Source organism: Pelodiscus sinensis, chromosome 6, assembly GCF_052426305.1.
Source record: "Pelodiscus sinensis isolate ZL-2025 chromosome 6, ASM5242630v1, whole genome shotgun sequence".
Taxonomy (NCBI): Eukaryota; Metazoa; Chordata; order Testudines; family Trionychidae; genus Pelodiscus; species Pelodiscus sinensis.
The window spans coordinates 121,044,275-121,062,960 of record NC_143057.1 but is presented as its reverse complement, the minus strand read 5'-3'; positions in this window follow the sequence as shown (position 1 = coordinate 121,062,960).

Sequence of the window (18,686 nt, the reverse complement as noted above, 5' to 3'; positions counted from 1 at the left end):
AAAAACTCTCTAGCAATATCTACACATTTGCAGATCTAGCCTTTGTTAAATTAGTTGCAATAGCTTAAGACCATTAGAGTGATTATAGCCAACTGTAATAGTCTGTGCATAGCAGTAAAACTCCTAGAAAATGTTTTGTTATGTGCCAAATGACAGTACCTGGAAATAATTAAGGTAATCAGCCAGCATAGGTTACTGCAGTTGCATGAGCATATTCCCTGAAATAAATTTAGGAGAATATTTTATCAAATAGCACCTGTTTTTATTGGCTGCCATAGTCCAATCTCTGAGCTATTGCTTTGTTGCAGTAAAGAGGGAGTTCTCATTTACTTCCTGGAGCATCCGCAATAGGAAAGGGTAAAACAACTCAGATGAAATAAGAATCAGATTGAATTTTTTCTCCAATTTTAAACTGGACTTGAAATTAATCTTGATTAAATATTCCAAACCATTTGATGCTGTGTTTCGTCTTTTCCTCTGTGTCTGTTGATTTGGGCCAAGATTAGTTGCTGAAGAACCAAATTATCATGAGAAAAGTGTTTGGCTTTAGTTGATTGTGGATTTTTGGCTGTTACTTCCTGATTCATCAAGTTTGGCATGTGAAACAGCTTATTCCCTCATGAGAACTTTAGATTGCAACTCAGACCAAGGAGCATGAGAACAGCTGAACATCTGCCATATTGTGGATAAGCCACTGAAACTTGGGAAGCTAATCCTAACCAACGGAATCTTCTAAGGTTCATCCATCTTTAATTCACATGTACAGTTCACTTTCTTTATTCCTTATCAATGGAGTGTGGACAATAATGTAAGATAGGGTACATCTACACTGCACACTTATTTCAAAATAAATTATTTCGAAATAGCACGTCTACACTTCAGGGAAGCCTCAAAATTAGAGGCAAATTAGTCTGAGGCAGGCTTCCCTAATGTAGATGTGCTATCTCAATTTAGAGCCCCAGGAGGCGCTGGGGAGGAATAACTTAGAATGGCCCCGGTGAGGGGCTATTTCGAAATAGCAGCAGTAGCGCATCTACTTATTTCAAAATAGCTATTTTGGAATAGGTCTTATTCCTTGTAGAATGAGGTTTACAGATTTTGGAGTTATTTCAAAATAACGGAATGGATGTGTTGATGCTTGTGTTGTTATTTTGAAATAATGCTATTTTTCTCGAAATAATGGTGCAGTATAGATGTACCCTATATAGAGAATAAAGAGAAATTCTAGTGATTTCTATATATTTGCATCCACATATATTGTAGCAATGCTATTGCTATTATCAGGGCTCAATAACCTCGCACCACGCATGCGCCAGACCTTCACTGAGCATGCGCACACCGCCAGTGAACGGGGCGACTGGCTGAAATCTACTCGCCATGGGCGAGTAGATATACGGATTTGTCGAGCCCTGGCTATTATACTTACCCAAACTTTCAGACTTGGATATTATTTCCAAGAATTTTTGTTGAGATTCATAAGGGTGTTTTAGGTTCCTGTCCATTTAAGTGATTATATCCAATGCCTAGACACTGCCTGCATTCACAAAACACCTGTGGGTACCTGATGAGCCTATATTTCTGCTGCTAACATTTCCAAAGCACCTAGTGGGATCACCAGCTAGGCATTCTCCTTGCCTGCCTTGCTTTTGGAGCACAGTCTGGTAGATGTGCTCAGAGCAACTCTAACACTGCATTAGCCAGTGTTGGTATATTTCTTAACAGCTTTACCCACTAGTTAACTCACCTAGTATGTTGGAGACCTGGGTTCCCCTGCTCCATAGCCGCCAGACTCTGGAGTTAATCTCACTTTCTGGCATAGAATTCACAAGGAGATGCATAAATTTTGATGGCAAAGAATGGCGTCTGCTCTTGTCTTGTACGGTGTTTCTGAGCTTCTTAAATAATATCTAAGCTAGCATTAGGCAAGGCCAGGCTAAATCTAAGAGATGTTAATGATGATTATATACAGTGTGATGTAGATTTACAAAGCATTCAGTTCCTCCGCAATGGAATTTAATATTTCTTGTTAAATGCCATTTTTAGTTAAATAGTGTTACTCATTTGCCAAATTGCTAGCATATGTCTTATGGTGACTTGGCTTCACACAGAGTGACAAAGAATGTCATACACAAAAACCTGAGCAATAACTCAGAAGGGCCATATTCTATCCCTGTGTAACTCTAATGACTACAGTTAAGTTACACCAGGAATAGATTTGGTCCCCAAATCCTTAAAAGTCATTCATCTTATATAAGCAATGCCTTTCAGATTTCCTCTTTTATATATACATCATTCATGTTAAATGCTTTCCCTCTGCCCACTTCCCAATTAAAATGTTCCCCACATTTTCGTTATCCCACTCCATTTCATATTTCCTTCTTGCTGTGGTTCACAAGTGTCTATTTTGTCAAATAATTAACTCAAACTGCACATATTCCTGACTGTACAGAGCCAATTATCCTTTATGTAGAATAAAAATCTGCAATTTCGGTTATTTTTAAACTAAGTATTTTTAACAATTTTCCTTCTGAATCCTTTGAAAAATTATCAGGACACAAAACAAGATGTCTGTTTGGCTCTCATTACTTTTAAATACTCAATTATACAGGTTGTTTTTTGGCTGATGATTTTCTTCTTTTATGTGTGTGTTTTCAAACAGATATTTTTTATATTGTGTATTTCCAGGGCCTACCAATGGAAAGACTAGATATTGGACTCTTAGAACATGTCTACACCAGGAAATTATTTCAAAATCATTTCAATAACTATTTCAAAATAAGCTTTATTCCTTGTGGAAAGCAGGAGTTATTTCGAAACAACCAGTCGATTATTTTGAAATAACATGCTTGGCAGTGAGGATGCTCTGCTAGTTATTTTTGAATAAGGGGAGTTTAGAAATAACTGCCAAGTGTAGATCAGGGCTTAGGGGTTTGATGGATAGGCCTGTGCAGTCTGCCAGGGGGGATGATGTATTCACAATTGGGCTGTGCTGACTCTTTAGTGAGGGAAGCAGTGTTGTATAGTGAACAGGGCACTGTACGGGACCCAGGAGATTTTGAGGCTTTGCGATTCACCTGGCATGACTTGAGCAGATCACTCTCCTACACCTCCTCTATACAGTACATGGGGCAGGGCCATGTTTCTACAGCACCCAATGAAATATGGCATATGGTACTCATCTATTATATATTTTGAAGAGTTTGTTAGTTTGTGAATTTGTTTGTGCAAAATAAAGTCATACTTCAGGGTTACCTACAGATGCCAAATTTTTGCAAAACAATCCTGCCACTTAAATTAGCTAAATGCACTACTTTTTACACCAGAGTATGCTGGGTGAAAGGCTTAAATAATTATTTTTGTTTTTCATCCAAAAAGAGTTTATTATGTTTAGAGTACACAAAAAATATTTGCTAACAAAATGAAAATCAAGTCACCTATTCAACTGTCATTTTACTGCAAAGAAAATGTTTATTGTTACAAATCACAAAATAATTCAAATTAGTTACAGAAAGAGTAATGAACGCTTTGTAAGTTTCTGATTCAAATGTACTATGTATGGTAATTATTCAATAAAATGAATAATATTTGAAGTTGAAGTCCTACAAATTTAAAACCATTCTTTTGCTTACCTTTTGCAAGCACATTAATACAAAAAGTATTATATATATTTAATTTCTTAAACGTTCCTATAAGTGTAATCTATGCAAAATGACTTTCCCCAGTCAATGACAGACCTCACCTGCTAGTGTAATATAATTAATAATAATATTATAAGCTGATGACCAACCTGCAGTCATCAGAGAATGGAGAGGTCTCCAAATTTGGCCATGAACTGATTCCTGATTAATATATATATTTTCATATTGTATGTTGAATCACAGGCACACTCTTGGGTTGTCTTAATAGAAAGCGAAATTCCATTCTCTGGGAAATTCGGATATTTTGACATTTAGTTTAATTCTGAAGAAAGATAAAGGCCTCAAAATAGCCAGCAATTATTCAACGAAACAAATAGTTCTCAAAGTTATGCACAAACATCAAAGTATTTTTTTTTTGCCAGATGCTGGGAATGGTCAAAGAGGATGGGTCACCTGACGAGTACCTGCTCTGTTTGTTCACTTTGAAGCCATTGTTGGAAGGCAGGCTATTGGGCTAAATGACCTTTGGCTTGACCAAGCAGGATGTTTTTAAGTTCTTAGAGTCAAGGTGGATGAGGTAATATCTCTGACTGGACCAACTTCTTCTGATGGCAGGTCAAACTATACAGAACTCTTCTCTAGGTCTGAAATCAGAATATCTAGCAGTTCCTCCTCACACCACTCGGCCATCAGACCGGCTGCACTTGCCGCAGGCTGCCATGTGGGGAGAGGGGACAATTGGGGGGCTGCAGGAGAGGTCCCACCCCCAGAAGCCCGCAGAGCCAGCCTAGTCCTCCCCATCGGGGGCTCGTACCCCATTCCTCCCTCACCTCCTTCCACTTACCCTTTCCTAGCCCCCCTTCCTGATATACAAAATAAAGGACAATTGTGTTCAAAAATAGAATCTCTCTTTATTGATCAAAACTGGGGGAGACTGGGAAAAGGAGGTGGGAGAGGGGAAGAGAGAGGATGGGAGAGGGGAGGGCAACTACAATGATGAGGGGTTTGGAACAGGTCCCATATGAAGAGAGGCTAAAGAGACTGGGACTTTTCAGCTTAGAAAAGAGGAGACTGAGGGGGGATATGATAGAAGTCTATAAAAGCATGAGTGGGGTGGAGAGAGTGCATACAGAAAAGTTCTTCATTAGTTCCCATAATAGAAGGACTAGAGGACACCAAAGGAAAGGAATGGGTAGCAGGCTTCAAACTAATACCAGAAAGTTGTTCTTCACAAAGCAAAGAGTCAACCTGTGGAACTCCTTGATGCAGGATGCTGTGAAGTCTAGAACTAGAACAGAGTTACAGAGAAGTGAGATCAATTCATGGAGGTTGGGTCCATGGAGTGGTATTAGCCAGGGGGGAGGAGTGGTGTCCCTGCCCGAAGTTTGTGGAAGGCTGGAGAGGGATGGCACGAGACAAATGGCTTGGTCACTGTCTTCGGTCCATCCCCTCCAGGGTCCCTAGGGTTGGCCGCTGTCGGCAGACAGGCTACTGGGCTAGATGGACCTTTGGTCTGACCCAGTTCGGCCATTCTAAGCTCAGGGCTCAGGGTCGGGAGTCTCAGTGGACCACCTTGATTTTCATGCAAACCTGCTCCTAGGTGGCCAGGCTGGCAACTCTCCTGCCCTAGACGACCACTTTCCTGTGCCTAGTGCGGAGGTCGTGGACAAGGTCCACGATGTCTGCACTGGACCAGGCGGGTGCCCACCTCTTGCAGTCCTGGGCAAGCTCCCGGGAGCCGCCAGCCTGGTCCCGGGAAGAGGGGGAGGGCTGCGGGGCATCGGGTGGCTGGCTCGAGCCATGCCAGGTGCAGGGTCTGCTGGCTGGGTGGTGGCAGGCTTGCACCTGGCACGGGCATCGTAGCCAGCCCGTGCCCCTTTAAGGGGTCCGGGGCCGGGAGGGGGCAATAGAGTTTCCCTGGTGTTGGCCAGAGTGGCCACCAGGGAAAGCTGGGGAGGGCTAGCCTCCCACTAGTTCGAATTAAGGGGCTACAAACCACTTAATTCGAACTAGTAAGTTCGAACTAGGCTTAGTCCTCGTGGAATGAGGATTACCTAGTTCGAACTAAGCGCTCCGCTAGTTCGAATTAAGTCCGAACTAGCGGAGCGCTAGTGTAGCGCCTATCAAAGTTAATTCGAACTAACGTCCATTAGTTCGAATTAACTTTGTAGTGTAGACATACCCTTAATGAGTATCCAGGGCGGTTAGCGTGTTCCCCAACAGGTTTTTGTGTGTTGTCTTTTTGGATATCTGATTTGTGTCCATTAATTCTTTCCCGTAGGGACTGTCCAGTTTGTCCAATATATATTGCAGTGGGGCATTGCTGGCATTTGATGGTATAAGTTACATTACTGGATGTGCGATTAAATTTTCCTCTGATTTGGTGGTTGATGTGATTGGGTCCAGTGATGAAATCGCTAGTGTAGATGTTTGGGCAGAACTGGTACCGGGGTTGATTGCAGGGGTTAGTTCCTGGATGCTTATGATGTAGCTGTGTAGCATGGTTACCAGAAAGGATTTGTTTCAAGTTAGGGGGTTGTCTGTAAGCAAGAATAGTCTTTTCCTCCAAGGCCTCTGAGAGTGAGGAGTCATTTTCCAAGATAGGTTGTAGATTGTGGATAATGTGTTGTAGGGTTTTAAGCTGTGGACTGTAAGTGATGACAAGTGGAATTCTGTTTTCTCTTTTAGGTCTGTCTTGAAGCAGTTCATGTCTGGGTATTTTTCTGACTCTGTCAATCTGTTTTTTCACTTCACCGGGTGGATATTTCAGTTTTAGGATACTCTATACAGATTATGTAGGTGCTTGCCTCTGTGTGTGGGATTGGAGCAAATCCAGTTGTATCTTAGGGCATGGCTGCATACAATAAATTGAGAAATGTGTCTGGGATGGAAGCTAGAGGCATGAAGGTAAGTGTAGTGGTCAGTAGGTTTCCCGTATAGGGTGGTAGAAATTTGTAGTTTACTCCCACCCCCAAATATTAGTCACTTACTCCAGATCAGTTCCACCTTAGATCCTGCACCAAAGACCTCACTTGTTTCCAACACTGTCATAAACTAAAGCTTCATTAATTAGGAAGGATACAAGCGTGTTTAAAGCAGGTAAACATCCACACACACGAGTTACAATGTTAAGTTTCAAAAGGCAGTAAAAGCTGCTGTAATGTGCAAGCTCTGTATGTCTTTTTAGGGTATCCCAACCTCTGCAGCTTGAGGATCCTTGCTTATGCTTAGAAATATTGCCTTCTTCAAATTTCAAGCAGCACAATAATGACCATTTCTTCTTGACAGGGATTTTTATTCCCTTCCTCCAGAGTTCAAGCTGCATTGGGATGAGGGTTTGCACACATCTCCTCTTCATAGGTATGTGGAAAACAATCAACAAAGTCTTTCATCCACTGATGTTCCACAGTGGTTCATCTAGTATCCATAGCTTTTCTTTTGTTCGGTAAAGAGTGACATCTTTTGTGGTAAACTAGGAGTTAGCAGTGCTTCTCTTCTGACAGGGGTTTCTGGTTTCATAGCAAACACTCTGATAGTTACAAAATAAACTCCTAAATATAACCTCATAAAATGGGATTCAGATATTATTTGTGAGATTAATGTGTGTAGAAAATTATAAGTGTTTCATAAGGTCCAAATACTAAACATATCTCTATGAAACTAATGACTATTTTAACAGTGCTAACAAAGGAGAATCAGACTGATTTCCATTTGTGTGTCAGTCTTCAGTGAGGCCTACAGGCCTTTGGGATGATCTGCCAGAGTCACACAATATATATATATACTTCTGTAGGTCATGTTTTCTCCACAACTGGGATGGTTAGAAATTTACTTTTTTTTTCTTGTAGAGATTCTTATATAATCATTGAAATCCATGAACTAGGGCTTTAAGGGGGGAAAAAAGAACACATTTTGTGAGACTCACAATGAAATCACACATCAACAAAGAAAATGCTACCACAGGTTTTAATAAAATGTCCAGATCGGCTTGTGTTTCCTTGTCTTCTGTATTTGGCTTTGTATCTGTGCGAATGACTGGGGAAGGCAACTGTTAGTCTGAAAATTTTAAGTCCCAAAGATGATCCCTTAAAAGTTATGAACAACTAAACAACATGTGATTATAGCAGCCTTTGCTGCAGCACCCACTTCTGAGCGACTGCCATAGTAAATATTTATTCTGATATCTAAGGTATCATAGTGTAACTAATCACTGCAATTTTCCTTTAAGAAGATGATGACTGTGTTTTACGGTAATTGGTGAGTACTTTAGAAGCACAGACATTTTCCTAGCTCCTCATCTCTCTAATCATTTTTACACATTGGGATGCCTGTCATGAAAATGCATTTGAGAAATACAATCCAACAACAATCACCTTTGGAATAAAAACTACTTGCCATAAAGCATGCAGTAAAAGTCAGCGTCCTAAGTACCAAAATCAAAGTGTGTTAGTGTCACTGCAATGCTTCATAGAGGGTTTTCAAGAAAACATTCTCTTTGGAATCAATTCTGTGTCTTTAGGTAATGGTGAAATAATGAATAAATATTGTCATTTAATAAGGAAATTATTGTAAACGTATACAATATCATATATGTTTATAAAACTTTCATCCTGAAAGTTCTCAAAATTCTTTGAACCTACAGGAATCACATCACCACTAGAGCTAGTTAGAGATTTTTAGACTGCATAATTTTTCCATGGAAATGGTTAATTAGTCAAAACTGAAACTTTTGGCAGGAAAGGGTTGGTCTCAATAACACTATTGTCAGAAAGGTTTCTCACATCCAGGATATAACTTTTTTATGTCAAGCCTAGGGAAAGGAAAGCTTAGAAATGGGAAAACTCAACTGGAATATGGGAGATCTACATTCAAGATCCTCCCCTGGGCTATTCAGAGCAGACTGGTTACTCTGGGTTGGATCATTCATTTGTTAAATGTTTGAAGTTCTTGGCTTTATACTGTGCAGGATGGGGAACAAATGGAAAGCTCAAATATTTTCATAGTGAGGGAAAACAGTTTCTGGCCTAATTGTAGTGATCTGTAAAATGGCCCCCCCTCTGGGGTGGAATACGATGACGAGTGTTTAACAACATATTGCAACATTACATCACAGTTTCAGGTAGGAAGTGATGGGCAAGCAGAGGGAATGGATGGATTCCTAACAAATGAAGAGCTTGAGGTTTTAAATCCTTAAAATGTCTTATGTAATTAAAAAAAAAAGATGCAAAAATGACATAGCCATAAATCCATTTAAACCCTTAAATCCATATATGGGTATTAAATTTAAACTGAAGTTCCTTCAGGCTCAATCCCTCAAGGTGATAAATGGAATGATTGCCATACTTGGTTGAACCCATACTCCCTCTAGTCCAGTTTCCTGTCTTGGACTATGGCCAGCACTAGAAGTTCAAAGGAAGATGTAAGAAACCCCTCAGTAGTCAGACGTGAGATAATTTGCATCCCATGATGATTTCATCGTAATGCCCAGTTGGTTTAAGCCCCAATTCTCGCGGTTTTAAATCCATTCCCACTTTTTGTTAACTATTGTTAACTATTGTGACTTGACGTTTTTGTGAGCTATATAAATGGGCCAGTCTCTTCTTGTACTTTCCTAAATTCTTTGCAGCAAAGATTTTCTGCAGCAATCAGTTCCACCATCCAATCATTTTTCCCTTTATTAGTTTCGAATTTGCCAGCTTGACTATCCATTTGTCAGTGGGGTCAGAGTCAGGGAATACAGAAGCTCCATGTAAGCTAACAAGCCAACTAACTGACCACTGCTTAATACCATAAAGTTCCCAAGGGCAGCAGGTTTTTGTCAGGGATGAATTTATTTCTCAAAACAGTTCCATATAAATCACACACCAAGCGGGTCTTCTTTTTCCCATTCAAGTAGGTATCTAACTCTGAGTCTAACTCGGTGGTTTTCAAACTATGGATCGCCACCCAGTACTGTGTCGAGGAATGTCGAGCTCTGGGTCTTGTTGCTGCAGGGGGATCAGGTGTCCAGTAGGGGGTGCTGAGCTTTGCCCCAGAAGCGGCCGGCAACATGCCCGGCTCCTAGGGAAAGAGGGCTCTGGGCACTGCTCCTACCCCAAGCACTAGCTCCACAGTCCCATTGGCTGGGAGCCTGCTGCTGGCTGCTTCTAGGGAGCAGCATAGGACAGGCAGGAAACTGCCTTAGCACCCCTGCTGCACTGCTGACCGGGAACTGCTCAAGGGAAGCCCCTCCTGCCACAGATTAGATACCCCCGCATGCCAAAGCCTCCTCCTGCACTCCAAAGCTTTCATCCTCAGCCATTCCAGAGCCCACACTCTAGTCAAATTATGTTGGGTCATGGGCATCAATGAATTTCTTCACCTGGGTTATGAGAAAAAAAGTTTGGAACCCCCCGAGCAGCCTTTTTATCTATGCTGTGGATGACATGCTGGCTATCACCTGATCCCTGGCCACAGACCTACACTTGAGAGGCAGATAACTAGCCAGAGAGGGAGCTAAACCCACCTCCCTTAGGGGCCACTCCCCCCATGGCATCAGGGTGCAGGCGCATGATTAACAGACTGCACAACGTCCACCAGTGCTATGGGTATTTCAGAAGTTTTATGTTGCCAAGGTTATTTTCCCCTATACTGAAGTTAATGCATTTAAAAAACACCAGTCTGGATGTTTCCCTGCTGATCCAGTGGCCTGTCACTTTGGCTACGTGTACACAACGAGTTTTCTCAGCAAAAAATATGCTAATAAGGGACTCGTTTGCATGAGTCGCTATCTCATTTGCATATTTTCTGCAGCTCTGTTTTTGCGCTGGGGGTTTTGTGCAAAAACAAGCAGTGTGGACGTTTTCTTTTTGCACAAAAACCCCTTTTTCTGCAAGATCCTTTAGAAAACATCCACACTGCTTGTTTTTGCTCAAAAACCCCTAGTGCAAAAACAGATCGGCAGAAAATATGCAAATGAGATCGCGACTCATGCAAATGAGTCCCTTATTAGCATATTTTTTGCCGAGAAAACTTGTCATGTAGATGTTGCCTTTGTGTATTATTTCAATATTTTGTAAAAGTAAGAGTTGTACACAGCCCAATCAAATAAATCAAACCTGTCATCAGGGAGGCAGGTAGTTAATTGACCTGGGCTTACCTTCACCTGTGGGCCAGCCAACCTACACTGTGAAATGCCTCTATCGTATCTCTGTTGTTCACTATTTCATATACTTTTTATCATGTCTCCTCTTATCAGCCTCCTAAGCACACTGGCCACTATTCAATATTGGGATGTGAGTTCTATCATGGGACTACTCACATGCTTAAAGTTTCGCCCTGGATTAAGCACAAGAGGTGTTATGCTCCTTGGAGAATCCAGCCTTTATTCCTACTTATGGATTTGGAAACCTAGTTTTTAAAATCTTGATCTATTTGAAATGGAGCGAAAGGTGGGCCCTGAGCCTAAAAAACTTGCACGTGTGCTTGACTTGACGCACCTGTAGTAGTCCTATTCCCCTTGCAATTTCATGAAGGCAGAATCTTCTTGCATGGAAACCTCATTGCCTAACCCCAGGGTGGGCAATAAGACAAAGGTGGTTCATCAGGGTGAGTTCCTGGGGGGAAGGGGATACTGCTGCTTTATTTACCTGCACCTCTGCATTTCCCGTTGGCTTCAGATTGCCGTTCCCAGCCAGTGGGGGATGCGAATAGCAGCACAGTTCAGGACACTACTTCCCACAGCTCCCATTGGCCAGGAATGGTGAGCCACAGCCAACAGGAGCAACAAGCACCTGTACCTGTGGAGGTGCTGGTAAGTATAGCGGAAGCCCATCAGGGCTAACCCTAGCAAACCACATCGGATCCACAGGATGGCATTTGCCCACCGCTGGTCTAAGCACAAGAGTCTGAGGGTCTGTCTGTATTTTTAGGACTGGGGGAATATTATGAACGATAGTAAGGGAAGCAGAGGACAGAAGTGACAAAAAGAGACAGATGGAGACTCTGGAAGCAGCCTATAAAAAGTTTTGTGTAAACTCTAAACCTTTTTTTCTAGATTCTACCATCATTTTTATAGTCTATTATTTTTTTCTGGGAGTACCAGAAAATAAAACCCTATGTATATATAGTTCCTAAAATAGGGTTAGAGTTGTTGTTTGTAAAGAACATTTTATATCTTCTACCAAGTGAGAGCCATGCTTCCCCCATGATTCATGGTTAATAGCATACTTTCTGTAGACAGCTTTATTTATCCTACCATAACGTACAAAATATGTCCCAACTGGCTTTATTTTTATGTTGGCATTTTTTTAACAGCACCAGGAGGGAGAGGGTAAGGGAGGGTGGGGGGAGTCAATAAAGAAGAATGTGAGAATGTGTCCTTCTATAAAAAACCCAGCTTAAAGTAGCAGTTGGACTTTGGCACATGTGTGGTCTATTATTGCCTTCCGTGTAATCAGCCGTCTGGCAGGGCAATAACATCAAGGTGTTGTTTATACACTATAAAATGTTAAAATGGCACTGTAAAGATTAGCTGGAAGACAAGGGTTTCCCTGCCTCCCGACCCTCCTGTTTTTGCCACAAAGAAATAATGTGCACTGAAATGGTTTCCATGATGCATGCAACAATTCCTTAATGGAAAAACTCCTAGGCTGTGTCTACACTGGCATGAATTTCCGGAACTGCTTAAAACGGAAGCCCTTTTTCCGGAAAAGCGTCTGTGGCCAATGTAGATGCGCTTTTCCGAAAAAGAGCCACGATCGCCATTTTCGCAATTGGGGCTTTTTTCCGGAAAAGACTACTGGGCTGTCTACACTGGCCCTTTTCCGGAACAGTGTTCCGGAATAAGGATTTATGCCCGAGCGGGAGCAGTGTAGCTTTTCCGGAATAGCGGCTGATTTTGTACAGTAGAGCGCCGTTGCTTTTCCGGAAATTCAAGGGCCAGTGTAGACAGCTCACAGCTTATTTCGGAAAAGCGGCTGATTTTCTGGAATAAGTGGCCCAGTGTAGACACAGCCCTAATGTTAGAGATAGCGTGTGGCCCATTGAATAGAGAACTAGAAGTCAGGTGGCCTGCATTCTATTTCCAGTTCTTCCACAGATTTGCTTTGCGGCCATGGGCAAGTTGCTTCACTTCTACGTGCTTGTTTCCCCCAACAGTCTTGATTATTTAGGGTCTGGTTGTATCCCTTTGACATTGCTGGGAGTTTTGCCACTGACATAAGTGAGGACAAGATCAAACCCTTCTCTTGTAAATATTTCAGGGTAGGAACTATGTATGTACAACACTTACCACAATGGGGCCATTACTTTGAGTGTTGCCCTTAGGGGTTACTCTTATACAAATACCAATAATCCTATGGTCACAGGACATGCTGGAATGATGTGAGCCCTGATCCTATGACACGTTGACCACTTCAATACTATACTATATCTATACTACAGGGTTTTTGCGCAAAAACCTGTAGAGCGTTCACACCTCAAGCGCATTTTTGCGCAAGAAAATTTACAGTAAAACAACAGAACAGAGGGCTTTTTACAGTGTAGGTATACCTCTTTCTGTGAGGAATAACTCCTTTTTGTGCTAGAGTTGTTGAGCAAAAAGGTGTGTGTGGATACTCCACGGGGGTTTCTTGCGTAAAAAGAGCCTATCAGAAAAATCACAGGTGCTCTGATGGCCATTCTGTGAATGCCAATCAGAACTTTCTTGCGCAAGAGCATCCCTGTGCAAAAGCACATTGTTTTTGCAATGTGCTTTTGAGATGAGGATGCGCTTTTTGTGGAAGGGATCTTCCGCAAAAAGCTTCTTGCGCAAAAACACTGTAGGGTAGACATAGTCTAGGAGATAGAGCAATAAACAACTTTTAGGGTGCAACATGCCAGGGGTGTCAGGTTCCCGGGATCTAAATTTCTTGAAACCAACCCCAGATCAGTGCCTTTGAGAGTCAATTTCTCATGGTCTGAGAAAGAAGGATGGAGTTTATCGTCAAGACTGCAGTGCTATTTGAACCTTAAACATCTCATGGCTCTATTTAATTAGTTTTGTGTCCTGGTATAGGGTACTTTGTTAAAAATTAGAGCTAGTGGGAAGATGTTCAAAGCACTGAAAATTAATTTTTGATTTTCTTCATTTCCTTGAAAATGTCAGCATATTTTTCTCCCAGATTCAGTTCAAATGTTTCCTCTTCCATTGTCTTACAATTTGCTATGCACTAACTGTTTACTGAAACATATCCTAGATGTAGCATTGTTTGTATGTAGCATTTATATGATTTGGTCATACCTCCATTGAAATCGGGGGCAAAATTTCTCATTGACTTTCCTGGGAGAAGTAATTAGATCTATGGTTTTACCGGAGCCTTGTGACAAAGACCTATATTATATTATATATTTGTGTTCTAGACAATTTGCAGGTACATAAATTCAAGAATATATACTCCAAAGAATAAATACTTGGATGGTTGATCAGACAAATCCCTTTTCATATGAGCAGTCTTTACTCTTAGCTAGAACAACACATTTCAGATTAGAGCTAAATTTCAAAAATCAGGGTGAAGAGAGCACAGGGAAGTTGAAAAACTTGGGAAAAAATTCTGTCTTTTTTTCTCTCCATTTAGACCACATATTCTTAGATGATAACACAACTAATTCACCAGGACTTCTTGCACAAGTAACTATTCACTAAGTAATTCCATTAGTGGGCCCAAAACAGACAAGTGACAGACAAGGGAAAGAGAAATAATTCAAGTCCGTATATTACCAGCATCATACTCACAGTTTATCAAAAGAGCTGGTTTAGAACTTTCACATTGCAGAGGGTGTGAAACATGTCTATGTTTACTCAGAGCAGAAATCACTGAAAGAGAGGGCAGCATTTTAAGTAAAACCAATAAAACCTCTCTGAAAATTAGCCTGGGGAAAAGCTATCTTGCCGAATGCATGGCTGCCAGGTTTGGGCTGGAGGGAATTTGTACAGGGAATTTGGGAGAGCAGGATGTCATTGGTGCAATCAGTTCTGCAAGGTGAAATACTACTCATGTGTCATGCAAGAAAAATATACCCTCTTAAAAAAAGTTATTTGTCATTACAGAGCCTGTGTTTTGTGCAAGATATTACTGCCTCTTATCTTTTCCTTCTTCCCAGATTTGCCCATGGCCTTCTTCACTGCAGCATCCCCCAGCCCCAGGCTAGAAACTAACTTGCTTCCAAGTATGAAGGTCTGAATGCCTAACATCTGCTTCCAACTGGACACCATTCCCTTTCTTCAAAGCTCAAGCCCCAGTGGATCAGGCACGCCCATGGAAGCAAGGAGTACTTCTCTGGACGCTCAGCAAAGAAATGAAAACTGTTGGTGCTAACACCCCTCCGGCAGCACGGGAGAGTGAATTGATGTGAATGACATTGATCCAAAGCCCACTGAAGTCAATGGAAAGCCTTCCAAAGGGTTCTCTCTAGCTTAGAGTTTTATACTGTTATCCATCACCACAGGACATGAGACCCTTCCCATGTAAAATTGATAGCAAAAGCAAAGTCCCTTCTGAACTCTATGGAATCTCTGGCCCATCTCCATTTTTGTGGTATAAACTCTGCCAGGTGGATGTTTCTGTTTTGTTTTTGTTGGTAGAGGTTTTGAGACAGACTGGGGATTGGATCCGGTTATTTATTGGAACCATGACACAGAGAACAGCCAAGTCAGGTTATTTCCAGGAAGGCTCTGATAGGAGAAGTCCCTTTTATATTGCTTTGTTCTATGTGAACAGCTGGGCCCACCTTCTCTACCCTGATTCATTCAGTAATTGAAAGGTGTTCTAGCTAACTACGCTATCGGGCTGTCTGAACTCAGGTTTGCTGAGCAAGTGTCTGGCACCAGAAGGGACTTAAAAAGAGAGGACTAGTTCCTTAGACCTACGTAGCTGTTCCATCACTCATTGTTGTGGTAATGCCAGACCCCCATGGTTCCCTGCTACCAGTAGAATTTTTAGCACTGAAGCGACCTCAGGAAGGGCTCTTCAGAAGCTGGCTTGCTGAGCAGAGCGCTGCCTCAGCTAGTCAGGAGTGAAAAGCCAAAGAGAGGAGTAGGGAAAGAAAACAGGCTTGGGTGTCCAAGCTGGTAACCTGGCTGATGGACCAAAGACTCCCTCTACTCAGGATCCTTAGCCTTGACCTTTTTTCTGGAGTTAGGTACCTAAAACAGCTGCTTAGATGTTTTCTTCCCTAGCAGACAAAACAAACTTATCTTGTTCACCTGCTTAAGAATATTTTTTCTCTCGCTCTTCCCTAAGCTCCTAGCTGTCTTTTTTGGGGGGTGGGCTGTGCTCTCCCACCACTGATCAGTCTTGCCTCCAGCCTTTTCTGCTGCAGGGTCCGACAGCTACCAGATTTTAGGCATGCTCAGAGGATCAGATCGGCTCCTCGCCTAGTTTAAAAATCTTGCTCCAGGTCCTGTAAGACTGTGGGCTGAGCTAGGTAGAAGTGCTCAGGTTGCTTTTAAAATGCCAGCCATCAGAAAGTTGGGCACCTCAGGGGTTAGGTGGTAACTGAGTGGTGACTTTGAATATGTCAGGGGTGCCTAAATGTTTTAACATGGGTTTTGTTTTTCTACTGTGTTTGTACAGCGCCTAACACAATGGGATCCTGTCCTAAGCCTAGGGCTTTGGATCATGCCAAATGACAACCTTAAACTCTTTCTCTCACTCTCTCTGCTCAATTTTCCCTTGTGGCTATGCTGGCCATGGGGCAAAAGGTGACTCCATGGTACTAGTAGCCTGGTAGATGAACCAGAGTCCCATCATCTCCCCATGCTTAGCACAGGAGTGCACTGTACTTGAATGAGTTCCACTGCTCTACTCCACACGTTCAGGTCATCCCATCAGGGTGCAATGTGTTGCATTTTCGGTATCCTCACAGTTGAACCTGTTGTCAGCCACCAACCAAAATCAGTTGCTTAACCTCGTGGCTTCCCAGGAAAAGAAGAAGCAAAATTCCACTTGTCAAACTGGAGATATCTCATGGTGACTTCAGAAGGCAAGAGCGTCTCTGTTAAGGCTGATGGTTTCAAAGCAGTGATTTCTGACTCCTTGTGCATGGATTGAAGATAATTTGCACCAGGCCTCCTTTTCTGTTGTTTGTTCTTTGTCGTTCCTTTTTCTGTGCCTTCCTTCCATCCTGGAGACGGAAGGGATGGGCACTGATGCAAAGATCATGGAGAAGAGGAGAGTTGTATTCAAAGGAAATCAAGGGTGTGGAGGAGAAGGTGGAGTTGGAGACTGATGGGGAAATGAAAGTGATACATGCTCCAGACACAGCTAATCCAAGCAGGGGATGGAGCCAGAACATGAGGTCAAGGCCATCAGGGAGTTCTACGTCACATGCTATTGACTATGGACAGCTCTTTTCAGCACTAACCCACCAAGATACAGGAATCTCTTTGCCGCCCCACTAATCTAGCAAAGAAAGTTTTCCTCAAGCTCATCCTCAGGGCTTCAGTTGGTCTTGAGGGGTCTTTCTGTCCTGCAGCTCTTTTGCACTTATTTCCACTGTCCCCCACAGAAGGGACATCTGAGAATAGCTGAAAGGCAGAAAGAAGGCCTTAGACCAACAGCCTGTGTCTCCCAGGAGGGAATTCCTACTGCTGTGCTGGAGCAATGGTAGCCCTAGCGTTGTGAAACTCAGTAGACTATTGAGTATCTGATGTACAAGAGATTTGGGGGGGGGGGAGGGCGGTTGTGCTCTCTAGTCCACCTTGCTAGCTCCATTCATGAGAAATGTCCCTCTGGAGGGAGTTGGGCAGAAGGTACATGCATAATGCAGGCTTGCAGAATCAACGGCATGACACAGCTAAAAGGGAGTTTGGGCGGGAACAACATTTTCACTCATGCCACCCTTTAAACAAATGTTCTTTTTTGGTCCCCAAACACAGACTGCACACATGTCCTTTCGCTCCAAACAGCCCATCCATTTGAAAATGCCTGGAGCTAAAGAGGCATGCCAGCACCAGGCGTTTTGAGAGCAGTTACCCCAAATGTCAGGAATAAATTACCTGCCCTATTAAAAACTAGCCACCTGCACTGTCAGCTTTTCAGCAACTTTGAAATCCCTTGTCTGGAGAAATCTCACTCGTGCCAAAGAAAAACACTAACAGCTGCCTTTTGTCATGCATTAGGCTGTTTGTGCAAGGGTGAGATTTTCAGGGCGAATTGCTGCTTCTGGCACTACTTCCCCAGTGAGCAAAAATTGGACATAAAGGCGCATGACAAGGGAATTGCATTTTCTCTCTCGTTTTCCTTTCTGCACAAAGAATTATTTATGAGGCTGCCCATGCTCGTGTGTGTGTATGTGTGCTGGGGCGCATGTGTGAGGTTAGAGTGGTGCTGCTTTCACACATCATTTGAGTATAGACAAAAAGGCAACAGTAAAAAAAAAGTTCTCTTTTGTCATCGCATGAGTAATAATTCTGCAGGGAGAATGGACCATTATCCACTGACCTCCAAAGAGACGTTATTTTGTTCGACACCCCTGGCGCTGCACAAATGACAGTCAGCAGGTTTGAAGCCGTCATCTTGGAAATTTAAAAAGAAAAAAAAAAAGCTGGCATCTCCCTCGCTGGCGCATCTGGTTAGTTTGAATGGCGTTTGTTGGCATGGGTTTGCAAAATTAATTACATTCCAAAGCCTTGTCATAAACAATAAACCCTTGTGCCAAAGTCTGATCTTTTGCTTTCTGCCAGATGTAATGCATCTGCTTCTCTTTATCGGGCTTAATCCTACTTGGCATCAGCGGCTCAGTAAACAATGCTGCTAGAAGTTAGAGATGAAAAGTAGAGAGATGCAGAAAAAGTGCCCAACAGTAGTGGGGAGGATGTCGCATTATGAGACTTAGCAATACGATGGGTGGATGCATGACAGTATGGACACTATCCTTAACATGGGATCTCATTCCCCATCAACTCTAGCGTGGCATTCAGCAGTGCCACATGGCATTCACCTTCCCATGGGCAAGTATTTTATTAGATAGTGCAAGAGTTCTGGGTCCCATTGGCAGCCTTGCCACTGACTCATTATCTAACCTTCT